Source organism: Nicotiana sylvestris, chromosome 1, assembly GCF_000393655.2.
Source record: "Nicotiana sylvestris chromosome 1, ASM39365v2, whole genome shotgun sequence".
Classification (NCBI taxonomy): domain Eukaryota; kingdom Viridiplantae; phylum Streptophyta; class Magnoliopsida; order Solanales; family Solanaceae; genus Nicotiana; species Nicotiana sylvestris.
Window position 1 is genome coordinate 155,631,127 of NC_091057.1, and position 10,208 is coordinate 155,641,334.

A 10,208-nucleotide genomic window follows, 5' to 3' on the forward strand; every position below is an offset into this window, starting at 1 on the left:
TGTTTGAGGCTTGAGTTGGTCGTGGAAGTTCGAGATAAGTGTTTGGTCTAACCTTATCTTGAGGGATTAGGAGTTGTGTCCTATTTACTATTTGCTTCTTGTTGAGTACGATGTATAGACATGGTGACGAGTATCTATACGTTGGTGTCGAGTATGACCATGAGTCTTAAATTGCAACTTATTGTGTTCTTAAATTATACTACGGATGCTTTAATTGATGACCCTCGATAGTGGGCAAGGAATAAGTTTATTTTCGTGGGAATTACGAAGTTTGAATATTGGTGATAACTAAAATTGTTAGATGTTGGATTAAGATTGGTTATAGCTTTTTCTCCCTGGCCGGGACGTATTTATTTATGTTGTCGATTCCCTTGCCGGGATAGTGTAGTTCGTTATTGATCCCTTGTCGGGACTATGGTTATGATTATTGTTGATTGTATATTTGGAACGGATTGCGCGCCATAACATTATTATATATGGATCGGGTTGTACGCCGCAACATTATTATATATGGATCGGGTTGCGCCCCGCAACATTATTATATATGGATCGGGTTGCACACCGCAACAATATTATATTGGATCGGGTTGCACGCCGCAGCAATATTATTTTGGATCGGGTTGCATGCCGCAACAGTGATATAAATGGATCGGATTGTACGCCGCAACAGTGTTAAATAATAAGGGATCGGGTTGCATGTCGCAACAGTGTTAAATGATAAGGGATCGGGTTGTGCGCCGCAACAATATTATTATCGTTTTGTTGTAGATCTTGAATCGTTCTATCATATTTATCTTAAGTTTCTACTGGATTTGATATTTTCCCAGTAGCATGTACCCCTTCCCATTTAAATTGTTTATTTTTGTTTATTTTCTGTTGTATATTATATGACTGCACAGGTTTATCTGGAGTTTGGTCCTAGCCTCGTCACTACCTCGCCGGGGTTAGGCTAGGCACTTACCAGCACATGAGGTTGGTTGTGCTGATGGTACACTCTACACTATGTGCAGATACCGGAGCAGCATTTGGACAATAGCACTTGGGGAGCCAACCTTCAGTACACTCAGTGTTCCTGAGGTAGTCCTGCAGGCGTCCGCAGGCCCGACGTTCTCTTCTACCTATTTATATGTTCTGTTTTCACTTGTTTCTAAGACAGACTGTATTTCCTTGTTCAGACGTTTGTATGTAATATTCATAGACAGTCTGTGGATATTGTGACACCGGTTTCTGGGTAGAGACGCATGTTGGCATTTTCGTACTGATTTTGGTATTATATTAGTCTAAGTCTTCCGTTTAATTTCATCTTTCGTTATTATTTGAATGTTGATCACCTATTAATTCAACTCGTTAAGGATGAAAAAAAATGAAAGAGTTAGAATTTCTATATTTCGTGGCTAGCCTAGCTTCTACGAGTAGGCGCCATCACGACCCCCGAGGGTAGAAAATCCGGGTCGTGACAATTTCGTACCAAGTAAACAGTTAATCCTAGTCTAACATGTTTCACGTAATGCAATTAAGGTAGTTTTAGCAAATAGGCAATTAAGTCAACTAAACATGCTTTTCTAAACTAGCAACAAGCTAAAATCACAAGTAGAATAAAATAGGAGAAAGAACTCAATTGAAATACTTAAGAAAAAACCGAATTTTCAACAATTAGCTCAAGTACGCGCTCGTCACCTCACATACAAGGTATTTCGATTATCAAATATATCATATCCTAAGGGGAAGGTCCCCTACACGAGGTTAGACAAGCCACTTACCTTGAACCAGCTCAAAAATAATTTGACACCACTTCTTTGCCACGAGTACTCGACTCAAAATGACCCAAATCCATCCAATTCAATTGCATAATGTAAATAACACTTCAAATAACTAATTCTACAATTAAAGTCTAAGCTAATGCACGAAATTATGAAAAATGACCAAAATGCCCCTCGGGCCCACGTCTCGGAATTGGGTGATATTTACATTTTCAGAAACCTCGTACTCTCACGAGTCTATACATAACAAGAACACTGAAATCGTAGTCCAAATGTCCCCTCAAATCCTCAATTAAAGGCCTCTTAAACTCAAGCCCTAATTAAACATTTTTTCCCCAATTTCTCAACACTATCATTTAAATACCAGAAATCGCATCTGCGATTACATTTTTTGCAGATGCGACACCACTTTTGCGGTGTCCCTTCTGCATCTGCGAACCTGAAGGAAAGGCCAAAATCTGCTTCTGCGGTCCCTTAGCCACATCTGCAACGCCGCATCTGCAGTCCCCAAACCGCAGATGCGAAAATACCAGAAGACCAGTTGCTGCCCAACTTCAACTCCAAAATTTCCTCCGTTAACAATCTGAATTCATCCCGAGACCCCCGGGACCTCAACCAAAGGCATCAACATATCCTAAAACCTTATTCAAACTTGTACAAATCTTCAAAACACTTTAAACAACATCAAAACAACCAAAATACATCGGATTCAAGCCTAAGTTTCTAAAATCTTCCGAATTCCGCTTTGGATCAAAAACCCAACCAAAACACGTCTGAATGACCTGAAATTTTGCACACATATCCCAAATGACACAACAGAACTATTACAATTCTCGGAATTCCATTCCGACCCTCAGATCAAAATCTCGCTATCGAACCGGAAACTTCAAAAATTCGACCTTTCGGCATTTCTAACCTAAATTAGCTACGGACCTCCAAATCCATCTGAACACGCCCCTAAGTCTGAAATCACCCAACGGAGCTAACGGAACCATCAGATTTCCGTTCCGAGGTCGTCTCCACACTGTTCTGACTCGGGTCACTTTTCCAACACTTAAGCTCTTATTCTCCGAAACTCAATACCGAACATCCCGGCAAATCGAAATAGCAGAAATAAACTTGGGAAAAGCAGTTAATAGGGGATCAAGGCGTAAATTCTTAAGACGACCGGCCGGGTCGTCACATCCTCCTACACTTAAACATTCGTTCGTCCTCGAACGAGCATAAAAACATACCTGAAGTAGTGAAAAGATAAGGGTAATGGCTGTACATATCCTGCTCGATCTCCCAGGTCGCCTCCTCGACCGGCTGACCCCGCCACTAAACCTTCACTGATGCAATGTTCTTTGACCTCAGCTTTCTGACCTGCCTGTCCAATATTGCCACTGGCTCCTCAACATAAGATAGATCCTTGTCCAACTGGACTGAACTGAAATCCAACACGTGTGACAGGTCACCGTGATACCTTCGAAGCATCGAAACATGAAATACCGGATGAACTCCGGCCAAGCTGGGAGATAAGGCAAGCTCATAAGCAACCTCCCCAACATGCCTCAATATCTCAAAAGGGCCAATAAATCTCAGACTCAACTTTCCTTTCTTCCCGAATCTCATGACAGCCTTCATAGGAGAAACCCGAAGCAGAACCCGCTCTCCAACCATATAGGAAACATCACGAACCTTCCGGTCCATGTAACTCTTTTATTTGGACTGGGCTGTACGGAGTCTATCCTGTATCACCTTGACCTTCTCTAAAGCATCTTGTACCAAGTCTGTGCCCAATAGTCTAGCCTCACCAGGCTCAAACCAACCCATCGGGGAACTACACTGCCTCCCGTATAAAGCCTCATACGGTGCCATCTGAATGCTGGACTAATAGCTGTTGTTATAAGAAAGCTCCACCAATGGCAAGAACTGATCCCAAGACCCTCCAAACTCAATCACACACGCACGGAGCATATCCTCAAGAATCTGAATAGTGCGCTCGGACTATCCGTCCGTTTGAGGGTGAAATGTTGTACTCAACTCTACCCGAGTACCTAACTCATGCTGAACGACCCTCCAAAACCGTGATGTGAACTTAGTACCTCTATCTTAAATGATGGAAACTGGAATACCATGTAGACGAACAATCTCCCGGATATAGATCTTCGCCAGCCGCTCCGAGGAATAAGTAGCATACAAAGGAATAAAGTGAGCGGACTTGGTCAGCCGATCCACAATCACCCAAATAGTATCGAATTTTCTCAAAGTCTGTGGGAGCCCAACTACAAAATCTATTGTGAGTCGTTCCCACTTCCACTCCGGGATCTCCATCTACTGAAGCAACCCATCCGGTCTTTGGTGCTCATACTTCACCTACTGACAGTTGAGACACCGAGCAACGAATCCAACTATATCTTTCTTCATCCGCCTCCACCAGTAGTGTTGTCTCAATCCTGATACATCTTTGTGGTATCCGGATGGATGGAATACCGCGAACTATGGGCCTCCTCTAGGATCAACTCTAGAAGCCCATCAACATTGGGTACAAAATCCGACCCTACATCCTCAATACCCCATCATCACCAATAGTCACATCTCTGGCATCACCGTGCTGAACCTTGTCCTTGAGGACAAGCAAATGAGGGTCATCATACTGTCACTCCCTAATACGGTCAAATAAAGACGACCAAAAAACCACGCAAGCTAGAACCCGATTGGGCTCCGAAAGATCCAATCTCACAAACTGGCTGGCTAATACCTGAACATCCATCGCCATAGGCCTCTCCGATGCTGGTAAATAAGCCAAACTCCCCAAACTCTCTTCCCGGTGACTCAAAGCATCGGCCACCATATTGGCCTTTCCCGGGTGATACAAAATAGTGATATCATAGTCCTTCAGCAACTCCAGCCACCTCCTCTGGCGCAAATTTAGATCCTTTTGCTTAAACAAATGTTGCAAGCTCCGATGGTCAGTATAAATCTCATAGGGAACACCGTATAAGTAATGGCGCCAAATCTTTAGGGCATGAACAATAGCAGCTAACTCAAGGTTGTGAACATGGTAGTTCTTCTAATAAATCAACTGTCTAGACGCGTAGGCAATCACCCTACCGTCATGCATCAACACCGCTCCGAGGCCAACCCTCGAGGCATCACAATAGACCGTATAAGACCCCGAACCTATAGGTAATATCAAAATTGGGGCTGTGTCACAGCTATCTTGAGCTTCTGAAAGCTCGCCTCACACTCCTCCGTCCACTTAAATGGAGCACCCTTTTAGGTCAACCTGGTCATGGGGGCTACAATCGATGAGAACCCCTCCACAAAATGACGGTAGTAACATGCCAAACCAAGGGAACTACGGATTTCTATAGCTGAGGATGGTCTGGGCCAACTCTGCATGACCTCTATCTTCTTTGGATCCTCCTGAATACCCTCACTCGATACCACGTGGCCTAAGAATGCCATTGAATCCAACCAAAACTCACATTTTGAGAACTCAGCATATAACTTCTTCTCTCTCAGAGTCTGAAGCACAGTCCTCAGGTACTGCTCATGATCTTCCCGACTCTGGGAATACACCATAATATCATCAATAAAGACAATGATGAACGAGTCAAGATACGGTCAGAATACATTGTGTATCAAATGCATAAAGGTTGTTGGGCCATTGGTCAGCCCAAATGACATAACAAGGAACTCGTAATGGCCATACCGAGTCCTGAAAGCAGTGTTCGGGATATTTGGCTCCTGAAGGCAGGAATAAAAAGGGACTCCTCGGTCTACGGACACAATAGATGCACCTCTAAGTCTCTAAGTAGTTTCCTCCCTCAAGGATGGTAGGACTGAGTATAAGTACCTGGATTTGCACATGAAAACATGCGTAGAAGAGGCATGAGTACACCACAATGGTACTCAGTAAGTGCCAAGCCTAACCTCGGTTGGGTAGTGACGAGGAAGGTCATGGCCCTACTGAGATTAAATAAATATAGAGATGACAGGATAAGATAAGCAGTACAATTGAAAATCAACAGTAAGAATATACACGGGATAATAAGAGTACAATAACGAAAACAAAGATGAAGGCAAACCACAAGGAAGTACCACTCATAACAAGGATGATAATCGGGGATCTCTTGGTATCCCGAGTATCTCTTGGTATCCTCAATATATGCTAGAGATCTCTTGGTATCCCGAGGATCTCTTGATATCCTCAATATATGTTAGGGATCTCTTGGTATCCCGAGGATCTCTTGGTATCCTCAATATATGTTAGAGATCTCTCAGTATCCCGAGGATCTCTTGGTACCCTCAATATATGCTAGGGATCTCTTGGTATCCCGAGGATCTCTTGATATCCTCAATATATGCTAGGGATCTCTCGGTATCCCGAGGATCTCTTGGTACCCTCAATATATGCTAGGGATCTCTTGGTATCCCGAGGATCTCTTGGTATCCTCAATATATGCTAGGGATCTCTTGGTATTGATAACTAGGGATTTTGATGCATTTTATACTCCTTCTTGCTTATGTTTTGATTAGAAATTCGTACAAAATAGTCCCAAAAGGCTCACAAGTTGTGCTTGATTACAGGTTTGATCAACAAAGTGACAAGATGTCAAAGATCTGCTCAAAAGGAGTGAAACTTGCACAAGTACCAAGATAAGACAAAGCTCAGGAAAAAGAGGCCCAATGCTCGCACACCATTCTGTGCGGTCCGCAAAAGGAGGTTCAGAGAGGTGGCATTCTGGCAAAAAGGGCAATGCGTCCGCACTAGGTTTTGTGCGGTCCACGCTAGGATTAATGCGGTCGCACTCGATTTAGTCCGGTCCGCAGTAAGAAGGATCAGAGAGTTGCCAACGTTCAAGTTTCAAGCCAATGCGGTTTGTGCTCCATTTCATGCGAACCGCACTAGAAGCCTCCGCGGCCGCAGTCCATTCTCTGCGGTCCGTAGTGCCTGAGTTCAGAGAGATAGGTTTTCAAGTGCAGAGCCTTAGTGCGTCCGCACACCATTTTGTGCGGTCCGCACTAGCCCCGCAGGGTCATTTTGTCCAGATTTTTCAGCTTAGTATAAATAGCTTCTTTTCCCATTTTTAGGGTATCAGATAGTTTTTAGTTGTAGCTGTGCTCGTGGGTTCGAAGTCTTTAGCTATTTTGGAAAATTTTATCTACATTTCAACATTGAATCTTATTGTTTATCTTAGTAATTAATTAATATGAGTTGTTCTTCATCTATTTCTTGCTTTTCTTTTTCAATTATGAGTAGCTAAACCCATAAGCTAGGGCTGTGGCTCAACCCTAATGTGGGTAATTGATGAGTCTTGTGTTTTAGGGCTAGATTGACTATGGGTGTTTGATATTTGGGCTAGTTTCATGTTTAATTATTGAATTAGTGGTTGCAAACACTAGTTTGTGTTTAGTTGACTTGAGCTCTTCTTGAGAAAGAGAGCTTGAGTCTCTGAAATTGGTCCAACAAGGAATTGAGGCATACTCTAGAGATTGATAGCTCCAATTAAAGGGTTAAACCTCGAGAGAGTAATACCCAACTTAAACATTGATTGCTTGCGCAAATTTGCATACCTAATTGGTCTTGAGAAAGTCAATTCGGGCAAAATCACTCGAACCACCGAGAGGTGTAGAGTGGGTAAAATCGTGCAACAGTTATATCATACTCCCCAAATATGTCAATCATGCCTTAGACTCAAGTATCCATTAATTGACCACCTAGGCGAAAGTCACTACCCTAGTTCCAGTTAAACCATTTGACCAACCCGCAATATTTTACTCTTAGCTTATTCTAGTTTAATTCACCATTGCAGTTTGATAAAAGTAGAAGTAAAACAATAACCCAAAAATGTTTAGAAGTGTAATTTGGAACACGCATACAACCCTAAATTAGATAGATATCCGACTCCATCTTCTAGCTCTCTATGGAAATCGATCCCGACCCTAAATGGGGTAAAAGCTTCTTAGATCCTCTCTCGCTACTCAATAGTAGTGCAGGGTAGGCTTCGATCAACTTTTTGGCGCCGTTGCCGGGAAGCTAATGGTTTTGGCTATCTATTTAGTTAATTTTGTGTATTGTTTTTCTTTCCTTCTTTGTTACTAACTTGTTTGTGTCATAACTCAGGTACCAAATGGCAGCGAACAACGCTAATGACCCTCTTGGAAATGTGATTGCGAGGGAGGAGGTAGATGATGTCGGAGATGATGAGGTGCCTCTTGTACCTCAAGGACAACGTAGAGGCCGCCAGGCCAATGCGAATAATAATAACAATATTCCAGACCCTCCTCCGCCACCTCCTAGAGTGGCTCCTAGAGTGCTTCCGAACCAAGGCTATGCAAGTGCTATTATCCCCCCAAATTCGGGCGAGCAATTTTCAAATAACCAATGTGATGTTGACTTTACTAGAGCAGCGTGGGTATTTCACGGGCGCTGCAAATCAAAATGCTTACAAACATCTCAAGGGGTTTGTGGATACATGTTGGGGGAGCATGCAAACTAATGTGTCCGAGGATACTCTCCGGTTAAGACTCTTCCCATTCTCACCTAGGGGGAAGGCATTGGATTGGCTCGAGCGACTTTCCAACCATTCCATCACTACTTGGGATGAGTTGGCAGATAAGTTCATTGCTAAATTTTTCTCACCGAGGCATATGGCAGCATTGCGAGATGAGATATTGGCCTTCAAGCAAGAGCCCACGGAACCTTTGCATGAGATTTGGGAGCGTTATAGAACAATGGTGAAAGAATGCCCCAATAATGATATAACCGAGGCTATGATCCAATAAACTTTCTACCGGGGCATTAACACCACAAACCAATGCATAGTGAACCAACTTGCCGGGGGTAACTTTATGAAGCTATCATATGATGAGGCATGTGATATACTTGACGAGATGGCTGACACTTCTTCTATATGGCAAAGTAGAGCCAATGTGCCTCAAGGTGACCCCACTGTCACTAATTTGCACAGGGAATTACATGATCACGGGCAAGCTATAGCTGAGCTGACAACTACTATGAACCAATTGGCAAAGGCACAGTTGCAACAAGTCTAAAATCATCGCCAAGTGAAAGCCATGGAGGGTGTCAATATGCTTGTCAACTAAAGAAGGCAACAAAACTAAGGGAATTCTGAGTAATTTGATGATGATTGTGATGAATTTCAAAATGATAGTTATGATGAACAAAGTGAAGAGGTTCAATACGTGAATAATTATCAAGGCCAACGGGGCAACTCTTCCAACCAGCAAGAATGGACCTCAAGGCAATTGGAACAATCAACAACAAAACAATGGTAATTGAGGAAACAACAATCAAAACAACAAATGGGGCAATCAGAACAACAATCAGAGCAACCAAGGGAGTTGGAATGGTAATAACAACAATTGTGGTGGCAATAACAATCAAGGTGGATGGAACAACAGAAACCAAGGAAATCGGGGGCAAGGCTTTCAAAGGCCCCCAATGTACCAACAACCGAACAATCCACCCCCATTTCTATCCCAAGGTCCTAGTTCTTCTAGCAATGATATAGGTAGAATTGAAATGATGTTCGAATAGATGATGAAGAAGAATTCGGACTCGGATGCTTAGTTGGCTTCCCACAATACCTATATCAGAAACTTGGAGGTGCAGTTAGGCCAAATCTCACAGTCTTTAAATATTCGCCCTAAGGGTGCTCTACCAAGTGATACGGTAGTGAACCTGAATGGTGGGAACAACCATGTTATGGCGGTTACAACAAGAAGTGGGAGAAGTGGTGATGTGAATGCCTCCAAACAAAAGCAAATCTTGGATGATGATGTTGAGTTGCAAGAAGATGAAGTCCCTTTGGAAGTTGAAGATGCGGTTGATGAAAAGGTGAACAAAGAAGTGAGGATTGATATTCAAGATGTCGAGGTGGAAACTCAAAATGATGTGAATCCGTTTAGGGAACACATAATAGACATGCCGGAGCCAGTTCTACCAAAAGCCAAGATTCCTTTACCAAGGCCACCTTCACCTTATCCTCAAAGGCTCACGAAGAAAAAAAGTGAGAATCAGTTTAAAAAGTTCATTGATATGATGAAGAGCTTGTCCATTAATGTGCCTTTGGTGGAGGCTCTTGAACAAATGCCGGGCTATGCAAAATTCATGAAAAACTTGGTCACAAAGAAACGTTCTATGAATTGTGAAACTATAAAAATGACTCACCACGTTAGTGCTATAATGCATTCAATGGCCCCGAAGTTTAAAAATCCCGGTGCTTTCACCATTCCTTGCACCATTAGGAGTGCGGATTTTGCTAAAGCTCTATGTGATTTGGGGGCAAGTATCAATTTAATGCCCTATTCCTTTTCAAGACTTTGGGTATCAGGTAGCCGAGGATGATTTCTATGAGAGTACAAATGGTATATAGAACAATAAAGAGACCATTGGGTGTTATTGATGATGTGCTTGCCCGGATGGACAAATTT